This window comes from Schistocerca cancellata, chromosome 1 (assembly GCF_023864275.1).
Source record: "Schistocerca cancellata isolate TAMUIC-IGC-003103 chromosome 1, iqSchCanc2.1, whole genome shotgun sequence".
Classification (NCBI taxonomy): Eukaryota; Metazoa; Arthropoda; class Insecta; order Orthoptera; family Acrididae; genus Schistocerca; species Schistocerca cancellata.
Window position 1 is genome coordinate 55,967,725 of NC_064626.1, and position 16,080 is coordinate 55,983,804.

Here is a 16,080-nt window from a genome sequence, read left to right on the forward strand (position 1 = left end):
AAGCCTGAATTCCTTTTCCGCATTGTCGTCCCAGAGCCACGCAGTTTCTTTTCCAGGAAGATGTCTGAAACTTGGACTGCTCTGTGTATCTACACGGATAAATTGGTTGTAGAAATTAACGATTCCTAGGAACCCATGTTATCTTCTGCTCGTCGCTCGTTCGAGCATTCCCATGTCCTCGATCTCCTAGGGGTTGTGTCTTATACCACCTGTGGTAACGACGTGGACCAGAAATTTCGCATTCGCCGTTCCAAAGCAGTATTTTTCGATATTTGCCATCACGCCGTTCTCGTTAGAAATGAGAAGTAGCTTGCGCAAAACTGCAGTGTTTTCGTGCCACGTCTTTTCTGCTACAACGTATAAGAACCTCGTCCACGCAACAAGTCGCTCACGATTTGAGAGAGTGAGACAGGATACTACGAAGACCCCGCGTAAATTGCGGTAGATGAAATGTTTAGTCCTACCGGCAGTCTTCAGAACTGGTAGTACACTCCTGGAAATTGAAATAAGAACACCGTGAATTCATTGACCCAGGAAGGGGAAACTTTATTGACACATTCCTGGGGTCAGATACATCACATGATCACACTGACACAACCACAGGCACATAGACACAGGCAACAGAGCATGCACAATGTCGGCACTAGTACAGTGTATATCCACCTTTCGCAGCAAGGAAAGACTGCGATGGAGATCCGTATGCCACGACAAACTGGCTGACACTAACGGCGGCGGTGCACAAATGCTGCGCAGCTAGCGCCATTCGACGGCCAACACCGCGATTCCTGGTGTGTCCGCTGTGCTGTGCGTGTGATCATTGTTTGTACAGCCCTCTCGCAGTGTCCGGAGCAAGTATGGTGGGTCTGACACACCGGTGTCAATGTGTTCTTTTTTCCATTTCCAGGAGTGTATTTACCAAACACAAACAAGGCCATGTACTGTATGCAGTTTTTATGGACTTCAATATACCAGACACTGGACTCGTGGTCTACTGATGAGAAAACAGAGACCCGGTGAAAATTCTGCAGAAGTTCCTATAGCTCCTCAGGTCTGTCAGTTTCTAGATCAATTATCGTATTGATCTGATGAGAGTCTAACACGAGCTGGATCAATCCTTCTTTCTTTTCTACTATAAGTCGTTGTTGTACAACGATCTTGCAGGCCCAATTTCACCACCTCCCAGCATCCTCGAGATTTTCATCGCTAGTTTATCCCTGTAGACAAGCGGAATAGCGAAGGGTGCAACAAAGAACTTTTTGCGGTCCTTGGTTTAGGCAGAGAAACTTATTGTTCTGCAGAAACATGTCCCGAAGCTCGTGACTTTCTCCATACCTTGCACCGGGTACTCTCTTCACTTTCTCCTCCGTAATATCAGTGATTTCTAACAACATTTCTCCCTTCTCTCGTTCGCCCCAGTTGTTGTAGTTGGTACAATTTAGTCTCGAGCAACTGACAGGAAGTTGTGCTTGAAGTGCGTGTTCTTCATCACGGGATTACTCTGAGACCCTTCTGCGTATGCTTGGCGTCAGTTTATCAGCGGGTTTGATCCTGTCGTTCACGGGTAGGATTTGGTCCACAGACCTCCACCCCCTCTCCTCCCTGGTGATCTATGTTGCTCTCACGCCAGTTGTGATCATATTGTCGCCCGTTGTTGCCACTATCGAATTGACTGTCAGAGTACGCTCCTGTCCCTTTTTGTCTTCGATGCCGTGCTCGCTTATGTTCTCATTTTTTCTGCGCTGATGTTTGGAACTTCTCATTTTTGTTCCGTTTTATTTGTCTCGCGTTCTGCTCTTCAATTATAAATTCAAGTTCGCGTAGCAGGCTTTTAGGTATTTCGACGCAGTTTCTGCATCTGCCTGCCAGAGCCCGCTAGTAGTTCGCTCTCATTGCATGGTGCGTCTAGGAACAAATTTTTCTTCAGAAAACCCTCAGCCATTTTTTCTGGGCTCTTATAACCGGACGACTCGAAATTCAAGCCCAAAATGATTTCCCCTTTCATCCTTTCTAGCATTTCATCGAATCAACAGATCCCCAGAAAGATGTCATTAAATTCCATTTACGCACGGCAAGTGACTACTATTCCACACTTTTTCTCCACTGCTGGTCCTACGATATTCCTACAGAGTAATATGATGTAGGAGAGAGGCACACTCGGCACTGCACTCCATAATCGGTATGCAATTCTGCGTATGTTCGCTCTCCGTTCTTTGGCGGGTGGCTTGTGCCCTGCTCCCATGTGGCGAGCCCGTGTGCGCCGAGCATACTGCCGGAGACGCGATTCTCTGCGCCTCTTCCATTAAATCAGAACGTGCTGTATCATTTCGCAGTTACTGTTCGATCTGAGATAAGCACTCGTCCACAAGCTAGAACCTTTATAAGATCCCTGGCAGTTACACCGACACCCTGCGGTTGATGTGATGCCAGCGCTACACTATTAGCACTTGCCGCGCGCCTAGCTTGTCTGGCACTATTATTTCAAACTTTAGCAAATTTCGTAGCGCCTACCGCTTGTATTCTGGCCAAGACAGCTTCTTTCCTCGGCCTTAATGCATTTTGGTTAGCATTTATACCAATCTTGCCTCAATGTTCTGCTCTAATTCGTACCCTTCTCGTTCGCACTTGCTTTGCAAGTCCTTGGATTCTGGTTCTCCCTTCTGTTTTGCCTCCCTCTAATTCCTTGTGCTCGTGTTGTCTCTTCTCTTTTGTTCCCTTCAGTATCTGAAAGAATAAATTTGGTTCTAACCGGTGCTCTGTCGCTTCTACAGGTGACGCAGCACGAGATTCCAGTGCGCTATTGCATTCATGGGAGAAGATAGACTTATTCACGCTATTGGCTGTATCGTTCCGGAAAAGCACTGTAGCATCAATATGTCTATTAACCTCACCCATGTCTTCTCCCTCGTTCAGTTCATTAATTCCCTCCAAAACCTCCAATTTTTCGTAATCTTCAGCTCCCATTCGTACTCACGGCTTTCTGCTCAGTGGTATAGTGCACCGTCTCATCCCCAGATAAATTTTTGTCCCTATCCCGTGCATTCTCCATTGTCTTCTTGCATACTATCCGATTCCCACTTTCTTCTAATCTAGGCTTACTTCTGGTTAACATTACAAACTTTACAGTTTGTGCATGACACTATAGAAATGAGCCAAAAAATTACGCTTCACACTTGAAAACTCATTCAAATTAATCAAGAGCGCTGTTATCGACGCCATTGGTCAGCCACAAGGTAGGATGTGGTGCAGAAACCACAAAACATGGAGATGTTCAATACACAAAATAACAAGTAGGTAAAAAGAACCAGCTAAAACAGAATGAAAGAAACACACGAATTAATCAATTCGAAGAAACAAATTATTCTACTGCAGAAGTAGGAAAACGGAAAATGATTGTGAAATTTGAATTAATTACTGATTGCCGCTCAGCCTCTTCCTGTTAAAGTTCTTGTCCTGGGAGGATCGAACCATTTGAACAAATGCCTGGTGGAAAGGTGAAACTAGTCCTTAGATTTGAGTGAAACCTATTCCTTAGTGTTGTGAAGATGCACGCTACACCCAATAACTGTCACTCTACCTCTTCCATGCAAGAATGTCTGTATGCGAAAGACTGACTGGACCTGTCTTCTTGACAGCTCAAGGGTAATTTGTAATACATTGAATAAGCACCCCCATAAATGTGATAAAGTGTAGGAGCTATAATTACTAAAATGATAGATTTAATATCACAATTAGATGTATTGATTTAAAACTCAAATCAATCGAATATTTAAATATTATGACAATATGTGGCTATTCAAATAAATGACAAGTAATAGAAGTTTCCATTAATAATTAGTTGCCCAGTTGAAATGAGGGTCTATAAAATAATTGTCGTTCCCATTTCCTGTATTACGAAAGGGATGAGTATACTAACAGATGCTAATTCGCTAACTTGTGGTACAGTGATCGAGTAATAGAACTCATCTATATAATGCGAAAAATAAATTAAATTTGTTGTGGGCTCTATGTAGGCATGCACGGTTTCGGTGACGTCAAACTAAGTTACTGAATCTCTACATTGCTGGAGCTGCCAAAAGCATTACTAACCGTCATGCTCGATTCGTACTGACTCAGCTATCGGCAATGGGCTGCACTGCTGCACAAGAGGTAGCAAGCAAGAACCCTGACCACCCTGACAAGCTGCGACCTTGGACCATGTTCTAATTTAGCTGCGGTATGGAGACTGAGTTACGATGACCGGCTGTCTGTATCTGCACTAACGAAAAAACTCTGTCCAGGCTATCGAGACATTGAATACTCTTGACTGATTTCCGGTCTCTACTCCACGTAATCTCTCTCCAGCGGTGTGGAGTGAAGTTCTCTGAGAAAATCCCGTTCTCTTCTGAAAGTCCGAAAAAATTAAGTTGCACTGGTCTTAGCTCCATATCACATGTGTGCAAATCGCTACACATAGCCCCTCCAAAAACTTGAAGAGAAGTCCTACTGAAATTGAGAAGTTTACTGCTAAAAACTAACGGCGCCTTGTTACATTGTAAAGCATCACGAACTGTTGCTCTTTTAAGGTGCTCACCGGAAGATAGTGGTGCAGAAGGAGTAAACGACATACAAAAGTACTGCGCCCACGTGAGGTGCGTGCTTGGCGGACACCCCACTGTCACCGAGTCGCCATTTTAAAAATACAACAATGCAAAGCCCGAACACCCTCGCTTAGGTGCCACAGCGTCGGGCTGGCAGATTACGTGCAATCCTCGTTCCTCTCTCTCTGCCGAAGAGAAAGCTGTGGGCCGCTTTGAAAGAGAGCTCCTCTTATCACCACTGTTGTCAGTGGGCCCGTGTTTCCTGGAACCTTGTGGACACAGCCGCACGCCAATCCCTTATCCAGCTCGCCTCTTCCACACAGAATGTCCACCAACATATCATGGAAATTATAACAAATGGAGTAGGACCAATTACCTTATTTAATCAGAAGAAAAGTGTAACTATGGTCCTTATTGCCTGATCATGTTACTGTCATCTTCCTCTGAGAGGTCAATTAAAGAAAATAAATGAGAGAGGACGAGCCAAAAGTGTGTCATGTCTTTCACAGTTTTGATTAGGAATAATTTTCCAGCACAAACCTCATCCCATGTAATCATATTCAACTATAGCCATTTGCCCATGTGACCATTTTCCTGTGTAAAACTTTTCCAGTGCAACTCTGCCATCGTAAATATTTTGTAAGTGTAATGTAATGATTGTCCAAATGGCTCTCAGCACTAAGGGACACATCTGAGGTCATCATTCCCCTAGACTTAGAACTACTTAAACCTAACTAACCTTAGGACAATACACACATTCATGCCCGAGGCAGGATTCGAATATGCAACCATAGCAGCTGCGCCGTTGAAAACTGAATCACCTAGAACCCCTCGGCCACAGCGGCAGGCAATTATTCGCTACCATAACTGTTTCCCTCTATAACCAATGTGAAAAAGAAAGCTAAAACTTGTTCCAGCAAAAATTCTATCTTATTGCAAGAAGCGAAAGTGATTAGTCAGCAAGTTGGAACTTATCGAAAATATCATGCAGTATATTAAAATATGTGTAAAAACAAAGTAAATTTTTTAGTGAAAAATATGAAAGTGATACTTAGTAAGTGCATGTTAGCTTCAAATGAAATGTTTGCACGTTTGCGAGTGGAAGCTCACAAATAAAACATGACGGGAAAGAATCAAACAGAAGAACAAGAGAGACATCAAGTCGGAGTAGCATATAGCAGCCAAAATTATTCATAATACATGTGTTCACTATTGTCAGGTATTATGTCAGACAGAAATATAACAAATTGTTTACTAACTGAACACTATACATTATTGATGATTTGGGGAGTGGCTCCCACTGTCTACTTCCCCTGACACAAAAATAGACGAAACATTCTGCTTATGTGATCTTCGAAGAAAAAAGGATCTTCAAATTTGATATGGTTCATTACTTACAGCACAGTAAGGCATTAACCAAGAGTCCGTGCAACAGCTCAACTCTCACCCCTGTGCTTCAGCTGCCGAGAGATCTAATATTGACTATTCAGAATTACGCTACTGGCCCTTAAAATTGCTACACCAGGAAGATGACGTGCTACAGACGCGAAATTTAACCGAGAGGAAGAAGATGCTGTCATATGCAAATGATTAGCTTTTCAGAGCATTCACACAAGGTAGGCGCCGGTGGCGACTCCTACAACGTGTTGACGCGAGGAAAGTTTCCAAGCGATTTCTCATACACAAACAGCAGTTGACCGGCGTTGTCTAGTGAAACGTCTTTGTGATGCCTCGTGTAAGTAGGAAATGTGCGTACCATCACGTTTCCGCCTTTGATAAAGGTCGGATTGTAGCCTATCGCGATTGCGGTTTATCGTATCGCTACATTGCTGATCGTGTTGGTCGAGATCCAATGACTGTTGGTAGAATATGGAATCGGTACGTTCAGGAGGGTAATACGGAACGCCGTGCTGGATCCCAACGGCAGTCGAGATGACAGGCATCTTATCCGCATGGTTGTAACGGATCGTGCAGTCACGTCTCGATCTCTGAGTCAACAGATGGGGACGTTTGCAAGACAAGAACCATCACCACGAACAGTTCCACGACGTTTGCAGCAGCATGGACTATCCGCTCGGAGACCATGGCTGCGGTTTCCCTTGACGCTGCAGCAAAGACAGGAGCGCCTGCGATGGTGTACTCAACGACGAACCTGGGTGCACGAATGGCAAAACGTCATTTTTCGGATGAATCCAGGTTCTGTTTACAGCATCATGATGGTCGCATCCGTGTTTGGCGACATCGCGGTGAACACACATTGGAAGCGTGTATTCGTTATCGCCATACTGGCGTACACCCGGCGTGATGGTATGGGGTGCCATTGGTTACACGTCTCGGTCACCTATTTTTCACATTGACAGCACTTCGAACGGTGGACGTTACATTTCAGATGTGTTAGGACCCGTGGCTCTACCCTTCATTCGATCCCTACGAAACCCTACATTTCAGCAGGATAATGCACGACTGTATGTTGCAGATCCTGTACAGGCCTTAGTGGATACAGATTAGATTACATTGGATTAGATTAATACTTGTTCCATAGATCATGAATATGACACTTCGTAATGATGTGGAACGTGTGAGGTTAATAAAAGATGTCTGTACAAGATATTACATTACACAAAATATTGCATGGCACTAATGTTTAAGTTGTTTTTTTCCCTTAATTTAAATCTAAAAATTAAGCCAATGAGTAGAAGGAGTTATCATCTAGAAATTCTTTTAACTTATTTTTAAATGTTAGTTGGCTGTCTGTCAGGCTTTTGATGCTGTTTGGTAGGTGACCAAAGACTTTTGTGGCAGCATAATTTACCCCTTTCTGTGCCAGAGTCAGATTTAACCCTGCATAGTGAAGATCATCCTTTCTCCTGGTGTTATAGCTACACACACTGCTATTACTTTTGAACTGGGTTGGATTATTAAAAACAAATTTCATAAGTGAGTATATATACTGTGAGGTGACTGTGAGGATCCATAGATCCTTAAATATATGTCTGCAGGATGACCGTGGGTGGGCTCCAGCAATTATTCTGATGACACGTTTTTGAGCAATGAATACTTTTCTATTCAACGATGAATTACCCCAGAATATGATGCCATACGAAAGCAGTGAATGAAAGCAGGCATAGTAAGCGAATTTACTGAGATTCTTATCAGCAAAATTTGCAGTAACCCTAATAGCATACGTAGCTGAACTCAGACGCTTCAGCAGACCATCAATGTTTTGCTTCCAGTTTAGCCTCTCATCAATGGACACACCTAAAAATTTTGAAAATTCTACCTCAGCTACAGACTTCTGTTCAAATTATATATTTATTACTGGAGTTGTGCCATTTACTGTACAGAACTGTATATACTGTGTTTTATCAAAATTTATAGAGAGTTTGTTTGGTGAGAACCACTTAATAATTTAGTGAAAAACATCATTTACAATTACATCACTTAGTTCCTGGTTTTTGGATGTTATTACTATACTTGTATAATCAGCAAAAATAACTAACTTAGCATCTTCGTCAATGTGGAATGGTAAGTCATTAAAGTATATCAAGAACAGTAAAGGACCTAAGACTGAACCCTGTGTTACCCCATACTTGATATCCCCCCAGATTGAGGAATCAGCTGTTGTTTTAATATTACATGAACAACTTATTTCAACTTTCTGCATTCTTCCAGTTAAGTATGAATTAAACCATTTGAGCACTGCCCCCCTCAAATCATAATGATTTAGCTTATCTAAAAATTTCCATGATTTACACAATCAAAGGCCTTTGAGAGATCACCAAAAGTACCAATGGGTGATGTCCGGTTATTCTAAGCATTTAATATATAATCAGTGAAAGCGTATATAGCATTTTCTGTTGAAAAGCCTTTCTGAAAACCAAACTGACATTTTATTAGTACTTTATTTTTACAAATATGGGAGGCTACTCCTGAATACAATACTTTCTCAAAAATTTTTGATAGAGGTGTCAGAAGAGAGATTGGGCGGTAGTTGTTGACATCCGACGTATCCCCCTTTTTATGCAATGGTTTTACAATGGCATATTTCAGTCTACCTGGGAAAACACCCTGCTCCAAAGAGGTATTACATACGTGGCTGAGAATCCTACTTATCTGTGGGGAACAAGCTTTAAGTACCTTGCTGGAAATGCCATCAATTCCATAAGAGCTTTTACTTTTCTGTGAGTTTATAATTTTACTGATTTCAGAGGGAGAGGTTGGTGGAATTACAGTTGTTTCAAGCTGCACAGCTGTGGCCTCTTCTATTAGTAGCCTTGCCTCTTGTAGTGAAGATCTGGATCCTATTTTCTCCACAACATTTAAAAAATGATTTTTGAAAATATTTTCAGTTTCTGATTGTTTGTTAGTACACTTGTCATTCATTTTTATGGTACTAAAGTCTTCTTGTGCCCTTGGTTGCCCTGTTTCGCTTTCAATAATATTCCATATTGCTTTAATTTTATTATCAGAGATACTGATCTCAGACATGATAAACATGATTCTGGACTTTTTAATAACTTTTCTTAGTACCTCACAATAGTTTTTATAATATTGAACAATTTTGGGGTCAGTTCTCCCTCTTGCTGTTAGATGCAGTTCTCTTTTATGGTTGCAAGATATTCTTATTCCTTTAGTTAGCCAAGGTTTTTTATACACTCCTGGAAATTGAAATAAGAACACCGTGAATTCATTGTCCCAGGAAGGGGAAACTTTATTGACACATTCCTGGGTTCAGATACATCACATGATCACACTGACAAACCACAGGCACATAGACACAGGCAACAGAGCATGCACAATGTCGGCACTAGTACAGTGTATATCCACCTTTCGCAGCAATGCAGGCTGCTATTATCCCATGGAGACGATCGTAGAGATGGTGGATGTAGTCCTGTGGAACGGCTTGCCATGCCATTTCCACTTGGCACCTCAGTTGGGCCAGCGTTCGTGCTGGACGTGCAGACCGCGTGAGACGACGCTTCATCCAGTCCCAAACATGCTCAATAGGGGACAGATCCGGAGATCTTGCTGGCCAGGGTAGTTGACTTACACCTTCTAGAGCACGTTGGGTGGCACGGGATACATGCGGACGTGCATTGTCCTGTTGGAAAAGCAAGTTCCCTTGCCGGTCTAGGAATGGTAGAACGATGGGTTCGATGACGGTTTGGATGTACCATGCACTATTCAGTGTCCCCTCGACGATCACCAGTGGTGTACGGCCAGTGTAGGAGATCGCTCCCCACACCATGATGCCGGGTGTTGGCCCTGTGTGCCTCGGTCGTATGCAGTCCTGATTGTGGCGCTCACCTGCACGGCGCCAAACACGCATACGACCATCATTGGCACCAAGGCAGAAGCGACTCTCATCGCTGAAGACTACACGTCTCCATTCGTCCCTCCATTCACGCCTGTCGCGACACCACTGGAGGCGGGCTGCACGATGTTGGGGCGTGAGCGGAAGACGGCGTAACGGTGTGCGGGACCGTAGCCCAGCTTCATGGAGACGGTTGCGAATGGTCCTCGCCGATACCCCAGGAGCAACAGTGTCCCTAATTTGCTGGGAAGTGGCGGTGCGGTCCCCTACGGCACTGCGTAGGATCCTACGGTCTTGGCGTGCATCCGTGCGTTGCTGTGGTCCGGTCCCAGGTCGACGGGCACGTGCACCTTCCGCCGACCACTGGCGACAACATCGATGTACTGTGGAGACCTCACGCCCCACGTGTTGAGCAATTCGGCGGTACGTCCACCCGGCCTCCCGCATGCCCACTATACGCCCTCGCTCAAAGTCCGTCAACTGCACATACGGTTCACGTCCACGCTGTCGCGCCATGCTACCAGTGTTAAAGACTGCGATGGAGCTCCGTATGCCACGGCAAACTGACTGACACTGACGGCGGCGGTGCACAAATGCTGCGCAGCTAGCGCCATTCGACGGCCAACACCGCGGTTCCTGGTGTGTCCGCTGTGCCGTGCGTGTGATCATTGCTTGTACAGCCCTCTCGCAGTGTCCGGAGCAAGTATGGTGGGTCTGACACACCGGTGTCAATGTGTTCTTTTTTCCATTTCCAGGAGTGTATGTTTTCTTGGAATTATGTTTAACTATTTTCTTGGGAAAACAATTTTCAAATACCCTTAAGAATGTATCGTGAAATAAGTTATATTTCAAGTTTGCATCGTGTTCATCATACACTTCGTCCCAGTCTAGCTGCTGTAGGCTTACCCTAAAGTTTTCAATTTTTATATTGTTAATTGAATGCACTGCTTTGAAAGTCTGATTTAATACTCTGCATGGAGCTATTTCATGTACTGTAACTAGCTGTGCACCATGACCTGAAAGACCATTCTCAACACTATAAGCATTTATGTCCTTAAACTTATCTTGGTCTATAAGAAAGTTATCTATCAATGTACTGCTGTTTTTTGTTATCCGAGTAGGAAAATCAATGATGGAGCTCAAATTGAAAGAACTGTGTAATACTACAAGGTCATTCTTCATAATACACTCTTTCAGGGAATCAACATTGAAATCCCCACAAATGGTAATTTGCTTCCCGCTGTCTGACAGATAGCACAACAAAGCATCCAAGTTTTCTAGAAATAGCTCGAAATTCCGTGAGGGGGACCTATACACTGTTACAATTATGAAAGTGCCATCATTTAGTTTAAGTTCAGTGGCACATGCTTCCATATGTTGCTCCACACAAAATTTTTTAGTTTCTAAATTTTTTTACACTGTGGAAGCTTTTGACATATATGGCAACTCCTCCCCTCTTCATATTATCTCTACTTACAAGTGCAGCTAATTTGTATCCATTGATGCTAACCTTTTGCATATCAGTGACAATGTGAGCTCAGACAGGCATAGTACATCTATTACATTCTCAGTTTCTATATCTTCTAAACAAAGCAGAAGCTCATCAGTTTTATTCTTCAATCTCCCAATATTTTGATGAAATATACTAACTTTATTTTTCACTTTACTTTTGTGAGTATCTTGAACTTTTTTAACATCTTTAGTACTTACCTTGCCGAGTTTCCCACTGGACACTGAACTTACACTAAATAAGAGTTTCCGCCATGAGATGTAGTTCCTCTCCCCTTTAAATTTCCTGCCATCAGCCCAGCCAGTTTACCCTTCCCTTTCTTGTTGAGGTGTAGGCCATGTCTGGTATAGTCCCACCTACAGAGTGAATCAACAGGAACCACACCAATGTGTGACTCTGCACCAGATCCAAGTAGCCGTTCCAACTCCAAATTAACTCTCCTCACAGAAGAGCTCAAATGAGGTCGGTCGTGGCGCTCCAGAACCGACATAAACCCAACACTGGTATGACTCGATGTTCATGCAATCTTTGCCAGGTCACCCTCTATGCTGTACCCCGGGTCTCTGTCAATACTGTTGCCCGGCCCACCCACAATAACCACGGTATCTTCATTAGTAAAGCCTCTACATAGTGAACCTAAATCCTCTGTAACCTGCCCCAGTCCAGCACTAGGTTTGAAAAAACTTGTGACCTGGTATTCTGACCCTAATTCATCCTGCACAAGTTGGCCTACACCCCTAGCATGCGAACTAAGTAGCAACAAGACTTTCTTTCTCTTGGCAGATTTCCCTACATTCTTATTCAATTTTCTGCTGAAAGCTTGTTGAGCCCTGTCTACATCTACTTCTGTGAGAGGCTCATCAGTTTCTGACTGAGGCAACAGGTCAAACCTCTTTTGTACATTAATAACAAAGCTGTCAGAAGAATTTCTTGGCCTGTTCCTAATGCCTGTTGCCACTTCCCACCCCTGTTTACCCTTCTCCCCCCTTAACCTGCCCAGTTCTCGCCTAGCCTCATCTAACTCAGCCTGAAGGGCAGCAATTTTCCCCTCCTGTTCCACAATCTTTCTATATATACTGCATAGCCTACAGAACCACTGATGAGTCTCGCTCATTTTCCCAATTCCCACGCCATTACAATCGCCCCAATGAAAAAAGTTACTACATCCATCACACCAGATCCCGGAGCTATCGATTCTACGACACGTCAGGCACTTTACACTCATGGTACAAATCGATTTTAGTGACAGAAAGACAATGAAGGTACCGGAAAACAATGAAAATGCGTGTACGAAAACTTAGGCCTACTCGCGACTATGTAAACAGTGGTTCAGAAGCTTTTTACTGGAAATTACTTAAGACATGACGATACTCTACAGATATAAAGGGGCAGCAAACGTATTTTGCACACTAAAATACCAGTAAATGCACTTAAAATTGCGGTATGAAGTTCAATCTGAAAGCTCTAAAGTTCGGCCTGGCCGCGATATGTAAACAAAACGAACTTTACTTGATTACTGTGAAAATACGCGAGTAAGACAAAAACCTTTAATGGTACGCTTGAATAGCAGTATAGTTAACGTAATAAATGAGTTTGAAGTGTTAAAAACAGTTTATTACTACTTAAATTACTTATATTGTACGAGAGCTGTGACTCAGACGTCCGTATAGCAGGCGCACGGCTACCAACCGCAAATGTTCGACTGCTGCCCAGGCCAGCACATTCTCCAGATCTCTCACCAATCGAAAAGATCTGATCAATGGTGGCCGAACAACTGGCTCGTCACGATACGCCAGTCACTACTCTTGAACTGTGGTATCGTGTTGAAGCTAAATGGGCAGCTGTACCTGTACACGCCATGCAAGCTCTGTTTGACTCAATACCCGGGCGAATCAGGGTCGTTATTACGGCCAGAGGTGGTTGTTGTGGGTACTCATTTCTCAGGATCTATGCACCCAAATTGCGTGAAAATGTAATCACATCTCAGTTCTAGTATAATATATTTGTCCAATGAGTACCCGTTTATCATCTGCATTTCTTCTTGGTGTAGCAATTTTAATGACCCGTAGTGTGTAAGCATGATTATCAAAGCCTCTATGTGTACCAGGAATTGTGGAACAAAGAATGACCGGGGTTTTCTTGAGCTAAGGGAAGACCTACGGTTCCACACAATAAACACGTTCATACCCGCTCGTTACTAGTGTGACGACTGTCAACTATGGAGGAACGTTGGAGCACTGCACACCTGAGATTCAATTGTGATCGCTTTAGGAAACAAGTGAACATTGTCAGCCGTACACCGTCCTCGCAGAGTGAAGTACTGAAGAATTTTGCGCCAACTCAAATCTTTTTCGGTACTAAAATCGGAATGATACGCGAATATTTCGTGTGATCGAAAGCTGTACTTTCCGTCCTCCCTCGTCTCTCAGAAATATATTTTCGTGGTCGTAGTCTGAAACTATGAAACGCATCTTGCTACCTCACTCAGTGCATCACCAGCTATAATGTAACATTCATTTCACACTGTACGTATTCTGGAAGGAGCGTAGTTTCATCTGACCATCCTCTCCTCACACGACATACTTTCTACATCATAACTACTAGCTATATTAACACATTCATCCTGCGTAAAACCACTACCACTAACAGTGTTTATATCCACACTCACTGTAAAAACATACACCATAAATGTAGACTCATGTTTAGACGAAACAGAACACCTTGAGCGACTAGAGATATTCAGAGCATATGAACTGCAGTAAGTTTCGCATAAATCATTAAAATTTTTGCTACATCAGCTCAGCATGTGTTCTGTTGCCTAATAGGATCAGGGTTCGCCACGGGCTCCAGTAACTTGTTCCATTCTCGATGGAATCGACGTGTATACGGCTACAGCCATCTACGCTTCACTTACCTGACTCGAAAGTTTATCTGTGGCGTTTTGCGTTGCTCACAGCGCTGCTCTAGTAACTTGTTCCATTCTCGATGGAATCGACGTGTATACGGCTACAGCCATCCATGCTTCACTTACCTGACTCCAAAGTTTATCTGTGGCATTTTGCGTTGCTCACAGCGCTGTACCCGTCGTTTCACCATGTCTGACACATTTTCGATTGTCGACAAGTCGGGTGATCTGGCGGACCAGGACAAAGGGCAGACGTACTGTGACACCAGGAATGAATGTTTTCGTGCTGCAACATGTGGTCGTGCATTGTCTTGCGGAAAGGATATGGCTACGAGCCGCCGGATGTCATTCACGTTGGTCACACTGGTCACTGTGCCCTAGACACGCCCCAACTGTGGTTTGCGGGTGTACTCGATAGCACACAACACCGTATGGCTTGAAGTTGGCGCTGTATATCTTGTGATGTCACTGTGATTCCTCTCCCGCTGTCTGCTGCGAACAAAGATGCGGCCGTCATTTTCAAACAAACAGTACCTGTTTCGTCCGGAAACATTATCTGGTGCCATTCACGTCCCCAGTGACGGTACATGCACCATTACTGTCTATCACGTTTATGAACTTCCGTCAAGGGTAGCGGGAGAATTGGGTGACGCGCACGTAACACATGCCGTAATAAACGGCGACGGACTGTACCCCTGGTAGTGTACAATGTATTACACTGTTGCGGCAGAGCCGTGGAGGACGCTGGTCTGCCCCCAATACCATTCGGCTGAGGTAGCGATTTTCTCAGGGGGTGGTCTGGGTGGCGCGACCTGAACCATGTCCACGGGCATGTTCTATGGCCTTTTGTGAACCATTCGGCACAAACCTGTTTCACTGTCGAGAAACTTCGTGCCACACGAGCAGCAATTTCCACGATGGCTGCATCACATTCTCTCATGTCAATAATGCGCCCTCTTTCAAATCCACTGATTTGACAGTACCGATGGTGCATACGTCTGTGAGGCACCCTGAACGTCTGCTCGAGTCACACTAATCCATTACCTTCGGTTTATGGCAATAACGAGAGCTGCAGACAAATTATATCGGTAGGTGGTGTGGCACCAAAATATCGATGAACCTGCGAGCCAGTAAGACTGAAATACTAATTGTTTCTGCAGAATATACTAATGCATTTGTCTTGTGAATATGAAAGGCCTATCTGTAGTCTTTCAAGGTGTTCTGTTTTTTTTAACATGCGTGTATTTGGATTTTATTAATAATGAAATGACAATTTATTAGGTATAAACCGTCATACTTGGTAAACTACGATACATCAGTGATTAATGGGTGTAGGTTTAAGGGAGTTTGCTGAGTAGATAACAGCGTAGAAGACGTACTCACCAGCTAATGCAACAATGCACTTCTGACTTCCTTGTATAACTACTTCATTATTTAGCATTATATTCGGAAATAAAGAAAACTATCGAACTAACAGTTTTGTAGACGCCTTAGACACGAAAAAAATTATAATCAACGTTCACATCTCAGTTTTCTTTGCTCAGAAGTATCCAAAACAGCTGGGTATTTAGAAAAAAGAAGCTGTTTTACAAGGAACTATATTAAAAATGGCAATTAACACAAATAGTAGAGCTGCCCAATCGTGGAACTGCATTGCAGTATTGCTTCAGGTGATGGCTAAATTACTGGAGAATTCAAACGGCCGTCAGTGTAAAATAAATAGTTGTAGCACATTGCACAATAGATCTCAATGCTAAATTAAGGTGTAAATAAT